This window comes from Acanthopagrus latus, chromosome 24 (assembly GCF_904848185.1).
Source record: "Acanthopagrus latus isolate v.2019 chromosome 24, fAcaLat1.1, whole genome shotgun sequence".
Taxonomy (NCBI): domain Eukaryota; kingdom Metazoa; phylum Chordata; class Actinopteri; order Spariformes; family Sparidae; genus Acanthopagrus; species Acanthopagrus latus.
In genome coordinates this window covers 12,538,669-12,560,959 of record NC_051062.1, presented here as the reverse complement: position 1 = coordinate 12,560,959, position 22,291 = coordinate 12,538,669, and the positions used below count along the sequence as shown (strand labels likewise).

Below are 22,291 nucleotides of genomic sequence, written 5' to 3'. Positions count from 1 at the left end.
GCTCACCTGGTTGTGAACTTTTGCAGCGTGTTTGTGAGGAAGCTGTCGGGCGGCTGTACGGAAACACATATTCCGCCGTATGCGCGAGCAGGATCTGTCTTCACCTGCGCTCCCGAATCTGCCTCATTCATCAGCTGTATGGCATGCGATGGCTGAGCTCCGAGCTGCGAGGAGAAGCACACCTGTATCCCTCCCCGAAAAAATGTTTCACCCTGGTGCATATTGTACATTCCAGCTCAGAGCCAGGGTCAAAGCCTGATACCATGAGATACGTGCGATGAGATACTCTAAACTCGAGCGTGTTTCTCGAAGCTCCGCGTCAAACGCTCCCTTTTAAGGGAAAGGAAAGCTGTTCCTCGAGGAGAATACTGTACGCAACGTCACTCACATATTTGCACTTTTGAAAGCTTTGTGCCCTCACGTCGACGTCGGGAATCACACACACACGACACATTCAGCGACGACCTCGACATTCTGCCTCGCCTCGACATGCGTCACGTGGACTTCTTCTCCTCAAAAAACAACATCTTTAGAAGCGTCAGTGCTCTGCTTGGTATATCAAGAGTTAAGCCGATAAATGTGCATTAAATGGATGAATTAAATGCGAGAGAAGGGAAAACGAGGAGTGAAAGGATATTGCACTTGTGATGTTCAGGCCTTCAGAAACAAACATTAGAACTGTAAAGAATCCAGGAATATTGTCTTAATAACTCAAGACAGATTTTGCTTATTTCGGGCTGTAACCTTCAAACACTGACGGGTTATAAAAGGGCAGATGGGTCCATCTGAGACCACCTTTGTTTGTGTATCTGGACACTCGTCACAGCATCACTCCCACACTGTAGGAAAAAGTGAGCGGCTACTGACCTAATTCGGGCCGGCCGGCCAACACTCCCCCTTGTTTTTTTTCTGCTCTGGCCAGATAACGAGCAGATTGCTCCACAGTCTCCTCGACCTCGAGCTCATTCGTCTGAATCCGCTCTAACAAGGTCGATGGCATTAAAAACGAGGAAACGCACACCTCCTGTACTTTCTCTTCACCTTAAAAGCTCTTGAATTGCACAACTTCCATCCATCTATTAACTGTAAAACACTGTCTGCAGAATCATTTGTTTGAAAAATTATGTTTTTCTTCAGCCTAAGAACGAATTTTAAGAGTGAAGAGTGATGACGAGCGCCTCGATCCTGCTTCTACTTTCCCCTTCGACAGCACGACATCTTCACGATGAGACGGACTAAATGTTGCTCGCTCAGAGAATAAACCACCTGTCAGGTTTATTTTTCCAGCGCGTGCACTTTCAAGTTGACAATCTGTGTGTTTTCGTTTAATCCGGGGGGAATTACCTCATCGACGAAATATGAAGACAAGGTGCACAAACACTCACAGATGCACCGGTTGGATCGACTCCAACCGCTGCATCAATCAACGTAACATAAAACAGATACCACGTATGTCAAAGTGTATCTGACTGGTGCGGTCGTGTTACCTCAAAGTGTGTGTGAGAGACTGTCAAAATATTAACTCCGCAACATCCGCCAACTAGGTGGTAATTAGCCCCAGAGAGTCGTCATTGCATAACGTCATGTGATTACATCTCCCCCGACAGAATGCGGCGATTAGACCTCATCGACCACAACGACGCACGACTCGCTGCTCGTACTTTTCCAGCCTTTTTTAGACTTGTTAGTGGGGAGAGCCCTTAAAATAGAACTTGTGCTGATTCTGCTGCAGTTCAAGTGATAAAACGTTCATCTAGAGTTGTTCAACTGACAAGAAAGCGACATTCAGTGGCACTGCTTGGACGTGATCGCCACATTTTCTGTGTCGGTCCTTGCAGATGTTTTTTGTGAAGCAAGTGCAGGAGTGTCTGGTTATCGCTCAACCAAATCTGAAGAATACATGATAGATAAGTTTGTTTCTGCAAAAACATAGAAAAGTTAAAACTAAACTTGTCTTCATGTCTTGAGACAACGCTGTGCTCACGCTGCAGGTTAGGTTTAGACACAAAACAATAAGGTTTGGCTAAAAATGACCCTGGAACCACTTCACCTGCTGGAGTTAGTTGAGGCACAGCTTCCACATGATAGCATTTAGGCTAAATGTTGTGTTTGTCGTGCACGCTTTGGCAAAAAAGGAATAAAAGAATGATGAAAAACACAAAATGTTGGGTCGTAAAAACACAACTTTGCTCCCCTTTATTAAATAGTGTGAAATAATCTAAATAAATCTAAAAAATGAGGAGACGGCAGAAGGTGTCTGCTCCCACTGAGGCTCCATTTCTTCATCATCAAAGTCAACAAGTCAGTTTTATAACCAGCATTTACGTGAGATTGTTGTATTTTGTGTGGAGGACGGGTTGGCAGAGTGGATGGTGTCTCTAAATGTCTTAATTCAACAAAAATGTGGACAATTAGTGGCATACCCATTAATAAAAGTGGGTGACGTGGTGCTTAGTGATGCCACGAGAGCACCTGCGTGTTTTGCAGTGAAATTAAGTGCATTCAGAGAGGTTTGCCTTAAAAAAAACAGCTGGATGGAGGCTGACAAATGATTATGCTGCCTGGGAATCTGCAGGAGTGATGTATGAGCTAATCTTCTATTTGTGAAAGGAAATAGCAGCGAGGGTGGAGGGCCCGGCAGGTCAAGGAGGGAAAAATGCGGCTAATGTAGAGTTAGCATGACATTTCTACGCTTGCTGTGAACCGTGCGTGGCCTCTGCCAGCGCTGGAGACAGCGAGTGATGGGCGAGACTCAGATTCAAACGGGCAACAGAGAAAAAAAACATGTAAACCTGACATTGGAGAGGATACATTTACACGCCGGCGAGAGCTAATCCATCTGATTTACCTTCTTCTCACATTTGTTCTAGTAGACACCTTCTTGAGTTACAGCCTGGCAAAACATGGCAAAGGGGAGCCATTTCTTTCCCCCCCCTCCCGTCCTGTCAGGCTGGAAGGAAGCGACAGCGAGAGACTTTGCACATTACGTCCTCGGTTTCTGGCAGCTGCAGCGTCTGAACAATGAGGCTGTGCCCGCGCTGCTGGCCAAGTCAGCGTCGAGATAGTGAGTGAAATATGGAGGGAGGAAAGAGCCTGTCTGGAATCTGCCAACTCAATGTGTCGCTGTGGTGAATGGGCTCTCTGGACGCGGCCACGATGGATCGTGCAAAGGCGGAAAGTCCGTCAACGTGGTGACATTACTGCTGTGTTCTTTTTTAACAAAGACAGGGTGACAACTGAGCTGCAGTAGGTCATAAACACACGCCTGAAACCTCTTATTTATGTATATTTTGAAGTATTTATTGAGGTATTTCTCAGAGATTGACTTATAAAGTTCCCCATATCTGGTGTATAAACAAGTTAGTGTGTAGCTGAGTTGTTAAAGGGACAATATGTAGGATTTAAACGATCAAGAATTATCACCTGGATGTGATGGAAACACACAGAGAAATCTTTTCCTGAGCTGGAAAATGGATTGATGCCTTCGTTCCTGAAGCTGCAACCAGCAGCTATTTAGCTTAGCTTAGCATAAAGCCTGGAAGCAAAGGGAAACAGCTAGCCTGGCTCTGGCCAAAGGTAACAACCTCCGTCTACCAGCACCTTCAACAGCTCGCTAAACATCATGTTATGTTTAGTTTGTTGGCCATGATGACTTCAAGTAAGCTAAGCTAACTGCTAGATACAGGCTCCGATTTATCTTAAGGAGATCTGATCTGTATTCTAACTAAAGAAGTTCTATTTAAACCAGCAAAATGCATCTTCTCCTCTTAAATATACAGAAATGAATTGCAAATATTAGAAATCATTAGAAATTTCTCTCTATCCTGTGTTTACAAACCCACCAGTCTCTCGACTCCGACTCTGTGTCGTCTCTGAGTTATTAGACAGGAAAGCGAAAGTAACAATGGTGCCATGAATCGCTATCGCCTCTTCCACCTGACAGGATGCTGTTATTTGCTGCTTTGTTTACGCAGCACGGCGTCCTTGATCAGGACGAGCGGCGTGTGGTCGGGGATGTGAACTTCCCCACACGAGAGGGAGGAAACATTTCCATACTGTAATGCAGTGAGAGGGAGAAAGAAAGATAACCAAATGTGATGCTTTTCTGTGCCAGATACGGTCCCATAGGTGGGGTTGAGTTGCCTGGCTAAACTGCCTCTTCCTCCCACTGGCTGAAACAGGATATGAGGTCATGAGTTCTGCTGACATGAACGTCCTCAGCAGACCCATCTGCCAAGGTCTTGGCAATAATTAAACCCAATTTTTCAAAATGTGCTACAAGAAGTTTTTTAACTGGTTCTGAACCGTGACGATTTAATACAAACCCCTAATATATGACTTTTATAAGCAAACCAGACCATCAGCAAAGGATCGGCTATTTCTGTGATGCTATTATAGCTGTTTAGCATTTAGAATCGTCTTTTTGTGTTTATTACAACTACAAAAGTATCAAGTAAAACGAGGCTGCCTGGACATATTTGATCTTTAAAAAAGGGTCAGTGTGTGGACAAGGTGGGAGGCTTTAAAGATCCGATTCGTAAGAAAGTTAATCTTTGAATCTCGTTCTCAACTCGTCAAATACTGTCGTAGGCTGCTATCTTTGACGAGTTTGGAATCCGGAGTTAGCACATCCAACGCATCAATATATCTTAAGTTTGGAAATCAAAAGCATCAAAAGACTCAAAAATCAACTTTCTTAGAAGAACTGGACCTTTAAAAACACAACGGAACATAATCAGGAAAACAACTTAGTTATATTTCAAAGTCTGACAAACGTGACCTGAATGTGGAACTCTGTTTCTTCCATCTAAATGTCTTCTATCTTCGGAAACTGTAAACAAATCCTCCTTTTCTTGAGTCACTGTTTCTGCAGCCACTGTGAGGATTTCAAGGGATTTGTGTAAAAATGAAAATAGCCCTTGTAACTTTCTCAGGGTGTTAGGAAGCAACTGATTGTGAGGTGGTAACGGTTAATTAGGGATGTTTATGGGGGAGCAGGGTTTCATTTACTTTTCCTTGACGAAGTTTGTCTGACAGAGACCGAAATAAAAAAAATAAAAATAAATAAAACCCAAAACAAAGTGACTGTTTTTGGTTACTTGTGGATACGGCTATTTATATGTTCTTTAACAATTTATCATTTCAAAGGAATTCACAGACGTCAGGTTTCCTTTCGCAGTGTAACACGGAGAGAGAGAGAAACACAGAGAAAGAGAAAGTAAGAAGGGAGTTTGTGGTTATTGTGGGAGTGAAAAAGATCGACCTGAGGTTCTCGGGTGTCGAGCCGTGATATGGAAACCAAAATGTTCTAACTCTGGGGATCGACTCTTTGGCGGGGAACAAATAGAGATCTGTCAGAGGGACCACCCCGTCGCAGTGCATCCTGGGCTTCGACAGGACTCTCAGGCCAACCAGGAAATAGGAGCCACGGTTGGGTTTTAAATTCCCTCCTGGTGGATCGGATGCAAGGTGCTGGAGGTGATTGATGAGAGCGTTTTTCCTGACTGGAGAATAGCTGGCACCGCTGTGCTTACAGGGTAAACATTATCTTTTCAGACACACCTTTTCCCCTCCATAGTTATCTTTGTTTTTACAAACATTTCAAGGAAATTATTAAAACTCCATCGTTATGTATCCTGGAGAGAAATATTTGCTATGAAAGAATGTGGAAGCGATGTTGAACAGCTTAATCTTTTACAAGCCCACCAAGCCTCTGCAAAAACACTGCAGAAATGTAATTTAACTCTCAATAACATGCATGACTTAACAGAAAACCAAATTCTGTCTTTTTATGACTTGAGACGAGACGAGCGCCAAGCTAATTAATCCACCATAGTGCAACGAGACCCCGAGGCTCTTATGGCGGATAATTGAAATTCATGTACCGCAAAATGTAGGATACACTTCTTCTTTTTTTTTTTGTTTTATTCTTGTTGAGGTGCGGTGTCATAACAGCAAAACAAACAACATCCACCTTCCTCCACCCTAAACTCTGAACCGCACTCTTCCTAGAAGCCATTTCCAGAGTCTGTTTGATCCAAAGCCCAAAACCTCAATTACACTGTATTTTTCCAAGATTAAATTATGCAGTCAAGTTAGTTTTACTCAAAAATCTCCGATGCCGATGTTGCGTTGACCTGGTGAGGAGATCACCGAGGCATAAACAGCTGGCGCTAACGCTGACGGACGAGGACGTTGATATCTCGAGGAAGAGAAGTTCTCGAGATATCGACCAAAAACCGAGAGGGTGGAAAATGGTTTAAGGGGTCTCTCTCCGGTTTCAGGAGCCTGGAAGAAAGGGGAAGTATCCGTGTCAGAAAGGAGACAAGTAAGGTCGGATGCTAAACCTTTACGAGCCGAGTGTGACATTAAATGTTTTCTGTAGCTCATTCCTCCAGAAACACGCTAATGTTTTGATTTATTATCGAGTGTATCACCTCCTCATATCACCTATAATCTCTTAAAAAGCATCCAACAGTTTCTTTTTTTCAGAAGGCTTCCTGTAATGTTTAAGCATGCAGAGGAGGAGGTTCGGTATCTGCGGTTTGGACCAAGAGCAAACATGAGAGAGAATAAATGCTATGCCTGGATCTCTCTAATTTAATGTAAGTATAGCATGAGCTCATTCCAGAGGCGCACTCCTTCTTTTTCTTTTCTTTTTTTCTTTTTTCTTCCTCAAACAAAGAAAATTATGAGCTCACATTTCGACAAGCCGTATATTACAGCCAGTTTTGTGCTCAACCCAAAAAAAAAAAAAAAAGAGAAATCTGATTTAGCAGCTATTCTTTAGCTCTGCTAGGCCTTGGCCTCCTTGCAGAGAGACTGCGCTGCATCCAGATTTCTTGATATTACATTTTAAGTGGAAGCCTCTCTCAAATTAAAGGCATTTTTAGGATCAAGTGAAAAACTGATTTCGAGCAAAGTACATCCCAGGAAACAGAGGTCGGCTGTCTCCCCCCTTAACTCAAGGGCTCGGGGTGCCTCTGGGAGTCCGAATGTTGAAACGTAGGCATGTGACGGGGAGGTTTGTTGGCTCAGAAAGTGCTGTTACGGTTCCTTTGGGCAACTTTTGAGGAGCTTAAGCCCCCCGGTTAAGCCCCAACTACTCAAAAATGGAAGCTGCTGAGTGGACAAGAGACGGCTGCTGCATTAGTGCTCTCCCTGGTGTCTACGTACAGCAGGAAAAGACTGTGTCAGACAAAACTCAACGTCAATCCATCCTTGGATAAATAACAGCTGATAAAGGCATTAAATAATCGACTTTGCAACTGATTTAGGAGATTAAAGGACATATGCTTACTTTTAATGTCGTATTTTTTATTTTAGGGTACTACTTGATTAAGTTTACATGATTTAATGCTGGAAAAATGCATACCAAACAACGTGCAAGGCATAAATGGTGGCATACTGTGATGTCACAAAGTCGCAGAATTAGAGGCGGGACTAGTGACGAGCCGTTTCAGGAGCAGCGTTGAACTTTATAACTTTGAATACCTTTAACATGCACAAGAAGCTAAATAAAACACAGATCAGAGAATCTAGTAAAGGCTACAGACCTGAAATAAAAGCCGTTTGTGTTTGCTGTAATGAACAGGTAAACAACAGGAGGAAAATAATACGATTCTGCAAATGCAAAAGTGTAAATGTAAAAAAAACAAGAGGACAGAATGCAGCTATGCCCACAGATGTTCTCACATTTTTTAAATATCTTGTAAAAGCCTCTCAAGGCTCGGCGCCGTGCCAGAGTTAATTGCACTAAAAGAAAAATAAAATCACCATCAATCCTCATCAGCGGTCGAAGTAAGTGGACAGAGCTAAACCTCATAACCCTCGGTGCTAAAATGCCTCTCTGGAATCCCTCCAGATGTGAGCCATCTGTTGTGTTCAGTCACTGAGGTGAGACCGGTCGTGTCTATCCAGACGGTGACATCACCCAGAATAGAGACGGGCTCAAGTCCAACATTTTGGGCCTTTCATTAATAACGCTGTTGCTGATCCAGGCCTTTCAGGCTGCCCCTCGACATGCACTACAGTATCCCACCGGTGCACTTCATCAACATTATAAGTGTTTTCTGCTACAGGGATCCTAATGCAGCCAAGAGACTTGGAAACAGCGGGGAGGTGGCGCACTGTACCACAGTATCCCCAACAGGCTCCTTCCTTCTTCACTTCCCTCAGAGGTTTCAGGTTTTATGGACTGGCCTGGCATAAAGTTAAAGCTACAAAAATCTGACCCTGTTGCAGGATAAAAGGTGACCTGAGGAACATTAAGAAAACCAATCCGTTCACTGACATCTGCACACACACGTGGCTAATTTTTAGCACCATACAGCATCCGAGTTATGACTTTTTACCATCACCATAGTCACGGTGTTGTTGAAATAAAGTCTGACTTATTCATTATTTCAACACTTGAGTGCTGGTAAGTCTGTACTCAACTTGGAAAGTGGCTAATAACCCTACAATCAGAAAGTGGAGGATTATAAAAAGCTAATAGCTAATAGGCCATGCCTTTAAATGCACGGAAACTGTGGAAGAGCTCGAACACTAAGACTTCTTCCCACACATGGGAAAGGGAAGAACAAGATACATGACAGACAGAGACAGAAAGCACAATCAAGCGATCATCCAAGGCATCAGTATTAAATCAAGTAATTTGTGCTGTGTTGGAACAGCTCACAAGACACAAAAGGGATGACACAACGCAGAGAAATCATGTCTTTTAAGAAATAACAATGTCGAGACAACAAATACAGATGTTGGGATGACATACAGCAATTCACGAGAAATCAAAGCGGTGACGTGGCGGCGAATGCGCTGCGAGCCCGAGTCTGCTTCTCCTCACTTTGATTCAGACTCAGAGACAATTACAAGTCAGTTGCCAAGTAATGGAGATAATGAAAGCAGTACGCCTGGACAGGAAGTGAGCAGACAATAGAAAGAGTTTGTGTCCAGGATCCCAAACCTCCACCCAGCCGGGATCTCATCCCCTCTGAGCTCTCTGGGAGGCGGGTGATGTCACCCCACCAACACACCCACCGAAGACAGACGCTCGCACACTCACAGTCCATCACGGCTCTGTCTCGCTTAAGTAAATTCCAGCGTCACACCCCACATCCCGAATCACTATCATTTACATTCCTCCTGAACACAAAGAGGTGAGCAGCGAGTGGGAGGATCGAGGGTGAGCCGGCAGCTGGCTGGTCGTGATGGAAAGGCTGAGAGAGGATAAGACGGGGAGGGAGGATGGGGACAAAGAGAGGAAGAGCGAGGGTGAAAAGGGAGGAATTATGCGTTTTATAAACCGTGTAGAGGAAGTTGTTAAAGTAGGCGACGGCTTCTGAAGGGTCACAGCACGGGAGAGAGCTTTAAACAAAAAAAACCTGATTCAACAAATGGTTCGTCTGTTCGGTGAAAAAAGCAGTTTGACTGACTCGTTTTGCACTTTGCTGCGTATGCGGCCTCGTAGTTGGACATCAGTTGAACTGCAGAACAGGATTAACCCCGTGCAAAACAAAACCTGCAGCCCCGTCCGGGATCAGACTAACAAAACACATTTTTACACATTTTTTCTACAATAAGGGCACCTCAGAAGACATTTTGTGGAACATGGGGCATCAGTGGGAAACCAGAAATCCCTTCGGTTGGTCACATTTCAGAGCAGATCACAACTTTATCAAAGTTTTTAAAAGAGGTTAACGAGTATTTACAACCGCAGGATGGTGAATGTGTGTCTCCGTAAATTACTGTGACCTTGTTCACGAGTGTAGAACTTGGTAGCAGGATCAATCTTTGTCGGTTCGGTCTTTTGCACCCATGTGGATCTTCTTGAGTAGTTTGGTAGGAATCGTAAACAACAAGTTTTTTCGTTTAGACTTGACAACTTGTTGACTTTCTCTCAGAGTAACACAGCCACCCAATCTTTTTTATGAGCGGTAATCCGATAGCACTTCTCTAATAAATGTAACAGATCACCTGTCATTACTTCCTCATCACTCTAATCCCCTCACATGTGAGCCATTATTTCTGAAAAACGATGTGTGTCATCGGAGGTCTCGCTCTCGCCGGCAGAAGAAGTGAACGGAGCCAGAAGTGTTATGAGAGGGTTCAGAAAAAGAAAAAAAAAAATATGACGAATGAGGACATCTGGTGAATTTTGTCCGGGGTGTTTCGTCTAAATAGGCAGAGAGAGAGAGACTGTGGTGACAGGGAAAGAAAGTCAGAAGGGTGGAAGGACGATGGAGGGATCAGTGGAAGTAGATGTTGTTTTCTGACCTGATGACAATAATCTTTTACTTTAACTCCACTTAAATAAGATTAAATAAGTACCAGAACTCATGATTGGAGCATCACTGAGTGTTCGAACTCCTGCCTCATGGATGAATCATCAGACCCGATGGCGTTGGTCGTGTCCTTTATATAGCCTGGAGTTATGTTGGAACTAGCATCATCTAGATCCTTTCTTCTGCTTCTTGCAGAAGATGTGCCAGACACTGTTAATGGCTCGTGGTGAAACACTTCTGATTGCAGCGGACTTTGTTGAGACAAAAAAAGTAGAGATGACGCAACTGGACAAAGAGGCAAATCAAGAGTGAAACAACACAGCAGCTAATCCCGACTTTAAACTCCCCAAATTAGGATCTATTGCAACAATCCACTGCGAGATGGAAGCTGAGTCGGTGTTTACGACTTCCAATCAAAGTGCATCCCACGACTCAACGAGTCAAAGGCCTCCATCAAACACGAGTCAACTGGATGGAAATGGAAAACGACAAAGCTGTTTCCAGTTTCACAACACAAACACGACATGAAGCAGAGCTGTGTGCGCTGCCATACTGCTGTGATGTGTCTGACTTGTTTATGTCGGTGAACTTGGGCTCCATTGATGTTTGTTTTTTTCCGACTCGGATGACTGTTCCATTGCAGTCTCCTACGTCGGGGGTCGTTTTTTTCTTTTCTTTCCGAGCTCTGAGTACAATGGTTTGTTGCAAAACTTATGGTGAACTGGGACAACAAGGCTGTGTGACACAATAAAGACGGAAAATGCAACCTCTGAGGAAATGGGGCACGATTAGAAAACTAAATCACTGTTTGGTGCCAAACTCAAAGGCCAGAACAAGAACTCCTCAGGCACATGTTCGTACACCGTGTTTTTCACACATAAATCTCTAATGAAGAGGTTTTACTACCTAAATGCCAAAAGTTTGTTCTCATGTCTGTTACGTAAAAAGCTTTTTTCCTGTCCAACTGGTTTGCTCTGCAGAAATAGCAATGCGATGACACCAACTATCATTGGAGAGCATTTCGCAGAAGACTGTTATTTTGGACTTTTTCCACTGATGCAGTTGTGAAAGGATGACCAGATTAGGAAATCCATTTCCTGTGTTTAAAAGATGCTGACAGTGTTTGTAGATAAGTCAGAGCATGAGTAAATGGGACAGATATCCGAGGAGGAGTTGGGACCCTTCGCTCTGCTGTAGGCCTAATATTCAACAGGAGTTTGTTTGTCCTGAGCTGTTATGAAACCGTGTGTGTCGGAAAGAGGAGGCGGTTCGACTAGAAAACTGTATTAGCTCAGAGGAATGAGCTGCTTTGCTTCAAATAAATACTACATGCGTTTCTTTTTAAACTTCACCCCCATTGGCTGGTGGTCACATTTTAATCTCTGCGGGCTGAACCAGCATTTAGAAACGTCTTTAAACACAGTCTCTGCGCTGAAGGCTTTGAAGCGCAGTTATCTGTAAGTGCATAAATACAACCTGTGCGGTGGTGCAGGCTGAGGGGGCTGATTAGGACAGAGGTAAGGCCGGGATGTGGAGCTCCTTATAGCTCAGAATAATATATCAACAGGTACGATGTAGGTGTTAAAATGTCGGGGAACATTTCAGGGTTTTTTTTTTTTATGGCTGAACGACTTCAGCACGTTGAAATCTGATTAAAGAGCCACGTTTACGCGCCTCCACGGACTGTTTGAGATCAATGCTAATCCATCAGGAAACCATCAAAGAGTCTCTGGAGGCAGATCCACCCTGCTCACCTGACAGCTGGACAGATTACCGCGTGTTGTGTGTGTGTATCACTTCCTTTCTTCTTCCTGTGAATTTGCTGCCAAGTTATAAGTTCCATGCTCTTTTGTTAAGCTGCTGTCATTGTTACAGCAGGGGCGTGAAGCCTTATGGAATCACCACCGTGTACTTAGGGGAGTTTAATAGCAGGAGTCTGGTCTCGAAAAGCTCAAATTGCTTTAATAGATGCTGGAGGGCAATTATTCCCAACCAGGGGTACTTACACCCAAGGGGGTACTTCTGCCGTCTCTCCAGGAGGTACATGGAAAGACTTGAAATAAGCTAATTGTAACAGTCCAATTTATAAGAAAGTTTATTTCTGGGTTTAATTCCCAGCTCATCAAATGCAATTGTAGAATGGGTCGGCTGCCATCCCAACCTTTAAAAAAACATCCACATATTTGTATTTAGGAACTAACTTTTGCATATTTATCTCCCCCAGTAGCTAGAAACCTTCCAATTGTAATAGGCCGGCTGTTTAACATACTAAGAACTTTCACATCTAAATCTAAAACATATTAATATTAGGTCCTACAACATAAGATCATTTCAAGGAGACGTCGGGACATTTCCAGCCGTGTTTGTGGCGACAAAATCCAAATACTATTCACAGGAAGTCGGTCCACCTTCACCAAGTTGTTGAGGACAAACCAGGTGCTTTTTAATGTGACCTGGAGCCACGTGCAGCTATCAGAATCAGAATCAGTATGGCTGGACGTGGCTCCACGTGGCTCCATCTTTGTGGCGACCATAATTAGATATATTTCACAGGAAGTGGGGCGAGCTCCTGCTGTTTTTATGGTGACCAAAGCAGGTATTTTAAGCCAAACTTTAACCAAGTTGGTTATTGAGCAAAGCACAACTTATCTGTAGTTTTCCAGAAGCATACGTAGCCACGACTTATTCAGGCGATTGGCTTGGAGAAAGCTTGCTGCTACCGAGCCAGGAGCTTTAAACCGGGTCCTCTCACAAAACGCACAACCTTACACTAATTAGCGCAACGTTTGATTTGGTCTGAATTCATTTTGCCTCACCTGCGGCTTATTTTCCATTTCCAACATCGTCTCGGAGGAATTAAACTAATTCCGCTTTAATTCCCCCCCTCCAATTACACTGTGGCGACAAATAATCCCAACAAAAGCAACTGGGTTACGGTTAGTAAAGAACCTGGTTTTGGTTAAATGTTAAACACATGAGTCACTGCAGACTTTTCCAAGACCATAAGGTGTCTTTAACCTTAACCAAGACAACCGTGAAAACATGTGGTCATTGCTGGTGTGCAGGCAGGCATGGTTTTGCAAGATTGGATATTTTGGCAGAAAGCAAATGAAATATACTGTCAGCGGACTTTTCTACTGACAACTCCTGTGTTTGCTGTCTACGATCCAGCCGATGTCAACATCTTTCCATGCTGTACGTGTAATAGCTGCTGGTGGATGGGTGGCGGCCCCACAGGGCTTTGAAATCCACCACGTCTGAGCAAACAGCGATCGGAACATCCTCCTTAAGTGTTTGCGATTTACATCAAAGTCCAATGTGGTGGAGGGGTAATGATTATCAGCTGTACCAACTGAGGGCAGCAGACACACGCCCGCCCTGCCCTACACACACAATCTACTTTCGCACTACAAGTGTGATCCTTTGTTAGGCAGATTGCTGTTGTTAGTCTGTAAATTATAGCCTGTCGAGCTGGTCCAGCCCTTCAATCTCAGGCTGCGAGATTGATTCCTGCCTGTGATCTTATGTCACTGCATGGTGGGATGACGTGTTTCATTTGTTACCCAGCTGGGTATAAGGAACGATATGTTCCTATTGCTGGCGCTGGGAAAAAAACCAACAAGCTTATTCCATTACGAAATCGGAAAACTGGGCTGTCGTGGACCGCTACCGACCGAAAACAGTTTGTCTTAAAGGAGACCTATTGTTGCTTTCTGTCAGTGTGTTTATACGTTCTCGGGGATATAAAAGAACTTGAAAGTTAAAAAGGCCAAAGTCCATAACCCACAGAAGCTCCTCTCTCCCACAGAAAACACTGTTCCTGAAACGCCTCGTCAGTAGTCACGCCTTTAATTTGTGACTTTGTGACATCACCACGTCCAGATTCACGTAATTTATGCTTAGTGGCTCGTTTGGCATGTAAGAATTAATTTGGCAAAGCTGCTCTGTTGTTGTTAGTGTTGCTGGCTCAGGTGTAGAGGGTACATAGAGGGTTTTTTGAGTATAGAAGTGTGTAAACTTATTCTAGTAGTATTTCAAAATCAAATCATGAACCTGAAAATTAAAAAGATTTTAATCACTATAAATTAGTTTTAAGTTTAAATTGTTTTTTCTAGTCAAATCAAATTCGGACAGACCACAAATAAGAAAGACAAACAACAAACCCTGGAAATAAGCTCAGTTCTCTATGAGTTTCTTGGGGCAGCATGAGACTGTGAAATCCAAGTTATGTAACAGTGAAAGTGAGTTATGGAGACAGGTAGAGGCGCTCAGACTCAGAGAAGAGCGCATAAGTTTGAGATTTTCCTTCAGTCTAAGTCCTTCTGAGACTCCACGTCAAAGTGAGAGAGCTTGTTAGCATCAGGAGGATGAAGGAAAAGATGAAAAATAGCAAAACCTTTAAGACAGCAGATATGCCTTTATTGCTCGGAGCCTCCCTGAGGGTTCGAGCTGGCACAAAGGGGGAGGGTGAAAGGTCAAGGTCAACACCCGACTCAGTTTTTATTAGAAAAACATGCTTGTACACACATTGTTCCAGGCACTGACACGAGCTGCACACACTGAAATAAAGGAAAAACCAGAGGACAATAAAGAAAAATAGGGCATGCAGGTTGAAGAGATGAATCAAGCCCACCTCGAAGAGGCAATTACAACTATTTGGACTGTACAACATGTCATCACAACTACGAACAAGAGGTCTTCAGCCAGAAATGCCCATAAAAAACGAGTTCTGGCCATAAAAGGCCAGCTAACATCCTCATGAGGGTTTTTTAGCCGGGCAATCAAAATCACGTTCCATTTTAACAGCGAAGCCCACGCTGAGGCCCAGGCTGAGATCAGAAACAAGAGACGGGCTGGAGAAATAAAAAGAAAGACTGAAGGAGACGGAGAAAGACAAGAAAGAGGGGGGACAAGGGATAAACAAACAGAAAGAGGAATGTGGTGACAAAGTCAAAGAGTAGAAGAAATTCCAGCGAGAGATAGAGATAGAGATAGAGCGAGGGAAGGAGACATGTGGATTTGATTACAAGCCAATGATGTCATGTATGTATGTCAGGTAATCAGCCGCCGGGCAGACAGCGCTGAGTGTACAGGGCAAGACCGGGCCTCGTCTGCGACGGCTGCAGCGCGGTGGTTTGTCTGATGTGAAGCAGAAATCACACACTCAGTGGAGAGGCTGAGTGTGCGTCTGGTTCTGCCGCTGATCAGATCCTCAGCTGCAGGGCAAGAATGTGCAAATGTCTGCAAATCAGACGGGCATTCACTCCTGCAGGTAGAAAATCTTATCGCGCTCCGTGATATCACTTGTTTCCATCTGGGTTGGACATTAATGATTTATCTGAATCACGCCGCGTATCAGGTACCAGCCAGTTCACACACAAACACTATCGCAGCACTTAAATGCGCTCGAGCGACAGCTGGACTTTTCATCACGAATGCTCTGAGACTGTAACAGAAATCAAGAATATCCCGTATCATGTGTTCACAGACCCGACATCCTCCCTCGCATTGGTGTCAACGTGTCCAGGTTGGGTAATAAGTCAAGTTCTCTGCCAAATGTCGCGCTGAATATCCAGAAAAGTGGCAAAAGAAAAGTTGACGTAACGCATGTTTCTGTTTACAGCTGCTATGAGAACACTAGGAGTTGGGTTCATCAAGATAAAACGCATTAATTTCCCAGTTATGTCACACTAAAACAATGCAACAAGATGACCAATCAGGCCTTCAGTTGAAGGGAAACGGTTGGTGTCATGTGACCATTTAATCTGTCTACATGGAACAAACCAACTTTTCTTGAAAACAAGCATAAAGTTTACAGTTTAGAGGAAATGGACGACACCACTGAAAACTAGAATGGCTCTCAGTAGAGTGCATACTTTCACTCTGCCAAGGCCCAACATTCCCCCTAAACTCTTTAATTAGAACTCAATTGCCCTGTATCGCTCTAAACCAACCGTAACTGCTTAACCATAGTTTAAGCTTATCAGATATGTAACAGCCAACCAGCAGGACAACAAAACGGTGCAGATGGAATCAGGAGAACCCAGATAGATTAAAGAAAATGGGGGGGAAAAAAACGTCTTGTCTCTAAATGTTGAGAGAGAATTCCTCCATCTGTTTATCCAGATCAATGCAAGAAGTTAAGTCCCATCCTCCGTCCTAGTTTTGTGGAAATGTGTACTTCAGTTTCTGTTTAATTCTGCCCACAAACCAACCAACAAACAACCAACCAAAGATTATACCAATCAACCAACCAAACAAACAAAAAAACACGCCAACCAACCACAAAAATACACCAACCGCCAAACAACCAACCAAAGATTAAACCAACCAAGAAAACAAAAGACATGCCAACCAACAAACAACCAACCAACCAAAAAAAAAAAACAACCAGCCAAAAAATATACCTACCAACCAACCAACCAAGCAATTTTCAGAAAGGTGGGGGTCAGGGGCTGTCAGTCATAACAATTATGAGTCTAATAACTTACCCATAATCATTGTTATGATTATGAGTCCAATGAGAGACGAGGACAGGAGGGTACAACAGGCCGTCACAGGCAGAAATCCTCCCTCTTACGAATGTGGGCTTTGAGGCTAGAACTCCATTTCTCACTCATTCTAAGTTATTTGCCTCTTTATCTGTGGAGACGATGCAGAGTCTCCTACCTTCGGACATTGATTTGATTCAGATGTTGTTTACGGTAGCAACAGCAGCAGCTTTGTAACATTCAGGTCACACCAGCGATCCTCAATTCAACTTTTTCTTTGGAATCTCTCGGCACTTTTGTCTTTCGTGGGCAGTGACAGCGTCGATACAGACAGTGAGCATGGGCAGAGAGAGGAGGGTAAGACATGCAACAAAGGTTCACACTCAGAATCAAACTGGAAACTTCACAATTACATGGTCGGCATCTAAACCACGAGGCCACAAGGACGCCCTAAGGCTGATTTTCTCTGACACAGTAATAACGTTGGTCTGAACACAGCCTGAAAGAGTAGATTCACCGATCAGAAACCGTCTGCTGCTTCGTATATTTCTTTTTTATCCGTGTAGCTGTTTGTTTTGTCATCTGTTCTCTTTCCTGGAAGTTTCAGCTCTGAAGAACACGACAGCGTGTTGAAGACCATGCCTCGAGATTTAACAACTGCCTCGCTGAAACCGCACACGTTGCTCATGCAAACCAAATCCCAAACCTCTGCATTCTTCTGTGTATTGTCAGCGCTGCAGTCATCCCATCGAGGTTACATAATATATCTTCATCTCCCAACTATTTGTCATTTGGCAGAGGCTTGTCACAGCAAACATGTTTGTGTGGCCTGATCCTGTGTTTGATCCGCGACATCTGTTTCATGTGTACAGTACTTCCCGGGCCCCGAATACGTCCAGACCCAGAAATAGAATCTAATTTTGGATGACCGAATTGTTTGTTCCAAGAACAAACTGTTTGTTGCAAGGAAATAGGAGACAACACAAAAGTCAAATACATCATAGTTCAGGGTTGTGAGTGCGGGCAGTTGTTGCACACGTTGAGAAATATTGTGCTTTAAATTGCCTGAAATCAATCCCGTCTTACCCAAGTGTGCACGACAGTTCCCAATTTCCCAAGGCCTTGTGGCAATGCATGCTACTTTAAGGACTTCAGAGTGTTTCAGGAAAGAGAAACAGAGTTGTAATACTTTCAAGAGGACACAGGAATTGGTTTCTTTGAGTGGGAAAGAGTCGAGAGTTCAGTCACAGCAGGGAGCACGGCCATGTCATTCTGGTTGTGCTCCCAACTCCTCCAGACTCTGAACCCCGCGCCTTTTAGCTGTCAGCAACAGATGTGACAATTACCATACGGCACTTGAAGGAGAGTCGCAGAGTTCAGCAGATCGGATGACATGTTTAAGACTTGCCAAATTCTCCAAGCAAAATCAAATTTGGTATGTTTGCTCAGGCGACATGGCGAGTTCCTGACCCAAAAGAAAAAGAAAAAAAAGAAATGCTGTACTTGGCTTGGATTCGCGCTGTGTGCACAAGCTGGTCGTCCAAACTTTGTCACACAGCTTCATTCACCGTCCTCCAACAGCAGTCTCCTCCAATTGGTTGAAGACTCCGTGATTAAGTGCAATTTCTTACATGAGACTTGGGTCCACGTGTTTTTGGTTTACCTCTTTTTAGGAATTTGCGAGTCGTGTCTGCGACTCACGAAAACCTCCTCCGTCTGCCTCCAAACAAACAGACTTCACGTCGCAGTGTGTTTGCTGGCATTTGTTTTATTTGTCAGCATTTCGAGAACACCTAATTAAATTTTGCTTGGAGCACGCTGCTGGCCAGAAACAGAAGTCTTCTTTTTAACATTTCTGGACTCGAAGTTGTCCAGAAGTTGGCGATGATGTCTGGTGGATGCTTGTGGACTTGTGGAGGCTGATTCAATCTAAAAAATCAGCCTGGCTTCCTATAATCATCAAATGTTTGATGTGTAATTACATCCTTTAGAGCCTGAAATTAATAACAGAACAACAGGGATTACCAAGGACTGGTTATTGTGCCAGATTTGTTCAAATCAAGGCGATCGATTGACCCTCGCGTGTTTAAAAGTCCATGTTCATCAACATTGATGCCGCGTCTAATCCGGGAAATCTCTGCATCCCTCAGCTTGTTTGGCAGAGCTTGTAAAATTCAGTTTCTGTGACCTCAGCCTTTGTGAAGCCATGACATATTTTATTTAGCGGGCAGGAGACAGGAAGAGTCTTGTCATTTGCTCGCACGGCTGGAATGAGTTAGAACTGCTTGAGAGCACACAGTGACAGAATACACTTTGTGATTTTACAAACCGGTGTGTGTCTGCGACTGATTTGCTGTCTTATTGCATGTCATGCTTTGTTGCTTTACGATAAACATGAGCTCCTGCTGTCAGTGACGGAATATAACCAACTACATTTACTTTAATTCGAGCTGTTGTTCAGACAATTGTAGTTTACTTGACTATTTCCATTTTCTGCTACCCTACACTGACACTTGACTACAATTGGGAGGCAAATATTGTACTTTTTACTAATTTACATGTATTTGATAACTTAAATTACTAGTTACTTTGCAGATTAATTACCACTGACTTATGTTTTCTCAGCAGTCAGGCAGTCAGCTGATTGGTTAGTAGGTTGGTTTTTTTGGTTAGTTGTTTGTTTAGTTGTTTGGTTGGTTAGTTTGTCAGCAGAATACACAATGACTGATTTCTACAAATCTTGGGTGGACGATGGTTCTCAGCCCATTATCAACCCTAATTAACTTTTGGTGCGGATCAGGATGGTTTTTTCTGACATTCTTTAACACTGCGAGATGGAGTTTCTTAATCAAAGATTTATTTATCAGGTTATTAAATCAGGTGTATTTAGGTGGCTGGTATCTGTATGTGAGAACAATCTGACGCAGATCCAAATAAGAAACTGAATCTAGCAGATTTCAATGTTTTGTTTTATATGAGATTAGACTTGATTGAATTAAAGGTCTAACTTGTAAGACAGTTGATAATGCAGTCTTATTTCCAACTCTTCAAATATTGGTGCTTTGGGTTGGCGGCTGGCAAGACCCAAAGTGTCAAAAATGCTGAATATTGGATCCAATCCAACGACCCACAGTATAGGTACTGATTCTTAAATACATTTAATATCTGATTCAATATCTGTCTTTCACTTTCACAAAAGTACTATTTCAACATGACATCTTTGCTTTTACCCAAGTAAGACTCTTGGTTTCAACACTGCCTGTTATTCTTACGATATATTTGTGAGGAAGTACTTTTGTCCATTGCCCAAATGTTTCGGCACCACGCGGCGCCATTGTTTGACCAAACAGGGCACATTTCTCTCAGAACAATAGAGACACTGACAGCTAAGCAATAACCTCCCGGAAAACACTCGACAAGATTTGCTCCCATCATACGACAACAGATGACGCACAATGTTCACACTTTTCAGAGATGGATTTAGTCACCAGCTCAAGTGTGAGAAATGTATGAGTGAGGTCGGAGCTGTCTGATAATGAATGTTTAAGACCGAGGCATTGTGGGGCGAACAATGCGCCACTGATAAAGAAGTTATGTGTGCTGGCTTGAGCTGAGATTACACTGCTGCATGGAAATCCATTGTTTTGTTTGTGGAGCCATTAGCTAAAAGCCACTTTTACACCCGCAGGTAGGATGTTAAACACCCAACCCTCGCTTGATATGTTCTAACAGTGTCGGCTGCCAGATATACTGTATGCCAGTCGTGGAAAGTAAAAGAGCGCAGGCACGCAAGTACTGTAATTAAGTGCAATTTTCAGGGACTTGTAGTATTTTTCCATAACATTTCAGAAGGGAAAATTGTAGTTTTTACTCCATGGCGTTTGTTTGAACTATGCAGATGAAGATTCTATAAATAAAAAACATGAGATCATCCAGATCATAGCTCGGGTAAGAGCTGCTCACGTGTTGATATTTTATTGATGTAATAGTTCAGCATTTTGGGGAATAAGTTTCATTTTACTGGTGAAAGGTAGGTGGGAAGATCCATATCACAGTCACATCTGTCCTGGGTTATTACAGTGTTAGCTTAGCTTAGCTTAGCATTAGGGCTTGAAACAGACCAGTTGGCTTTAGCGATGCTGGCAGGCAGATTATTTGTTTGCCTTCAGACAGAACAGGCTAGATGTTTCCATTTGTTTCCATTCTTTATGCTAAGCTAAACATCTCCTGACTGTAGCTTCATTTTTATTGTTGTTGTAAATATATAACAATATAGCTCAGCTCTGATTGCTTTTAGTCATTACCATCTAAAGTTAAAAGTTTTTATTTATCTATTGTAAATGACCTGGCCCACCTGCAGTACCTTCATGGCCCACCAGGGGGACGTGGTATTTTTGCATCATCCGAAGTGTTTCCAACAATGTTCACAACCAAAGAAACAGTAATTTTATTCAAGATAACGATGTATTTCATTTGGACGCCAATTGCTAATTATCTAGCAAAACATCCAATGATACGTCAGTGAGGTTACGTAACATAACTGTTAAAACAAATGAAGTCAGTGTGAGTTCCTGGAACCAGAACGACATCCCTAGCATGTTAGCATTGTTAGCATTCCTCTGTGAGACTAAGCTAGCAGCTAGAATCGGGGATGGTATTGCCAACACACCATTTTTCAAGCTGTCAGCGTGTCAGCGGATGAATTCGTCGTGGGGCTGCGAATCTACATGTGTTACACGTCTTGTCTTGTTTCTCCGAGTTTGGTCTCGATTACAAATCGTCATCCAAGAATTTCTCATTAACTCAAATACAAGTTGTTGTTTTTTTCTCCCCCCACCTCCCTCCCTCGCTCTTTCTATTGACAAGAGCCAGAAGGAAATACTGTAACCTGAACTCCTCGTCTCTCCTCACCTACTGGCTTGCCTCCGGAGCAGTGACAGTCCGGGCACATATTTCACACATCACACGCGTCAAGACAAACCTTCCCTCTCCGCTGCCACATCCCTCAGTTTAAACAGTTTCTTCAGCACACACACACAGTGTCACACATACGAGCAAGCACACCCCCTTCTTGTGAGCCGCTGCAATGCAAAGCTCCATATAAGGGCATGCTGATGATGTAATGGTCCATAGGCAGGGAGCACATCCCTTATTGTTTGGTCTGAGTGCAGGAATGCCCACATTACAGCTACTAAGAGAGTGAGACGCACGCACAGAGGGAGAGTTGCGTTGTACGGGAAGATAATGAGCGCACGGCAGTGAAGTTTGGAAAAGCTTTGGCACAGGTAGGCGCACTGAACATGACTGAACTCTGAATTTAGGGCGGTATAAACTTTTTTTAAAAGACATTTAAAAGTTCTTACAGGGTTGTCAATCTGTTGATTTGCTTGTACAGATGTTCAGAGGAGCATCACTGCTTGTGTTCTTGCGTGCTTTGCAATGGTAATTTTGATTGTGCGTGTGTTAAAAATGCTTTTTTGGAGGCATTTTAAGTTGGTGATGTGAGTTATTCATGAT

At 43.3% G+C, this 22,291-nt stretch overlaps 2 protein-coding genes across 4 annotated transcripts in view; one reads left to right on the top strand and one right to left on the bottom strand.

Annotated features, from left to right (window-relative positions):
- LOC119015575 (epithelial cell-transforming sequence 2 oncogene-like) overlaps positions 1 to 22,291 on the bottom strand; it is a 63,737-nt gene that overhangs the window by 21,166 nt on the left and 20,280 nt on the right. The window lies entirely within an intron of this gene.
- filip1l (filamin A interacting protein 1-like) overlaps positions 1 to 22,291 on the top strand; it is a 68,970-nt gene that overhangs the window by 32,708 nt on the left and 13,971 nt on the right. The window contains exon 1 of one of the 3 annotated variants that reach the window (XM_037091677.1): positions 21,924 to 22,059. The exons of the other annotated variants lie outside the window; for them this stretch is intronic. The gene's annotated coding sequence lies outside the window, so the exon portion shown is untranslated. Of the gene's footprint in view, positions 1 to 21,923; positions 22,060 to 22,291 lie in introns of those variants that run through there. 3 annotated transcript variants of the gene reach the window in all.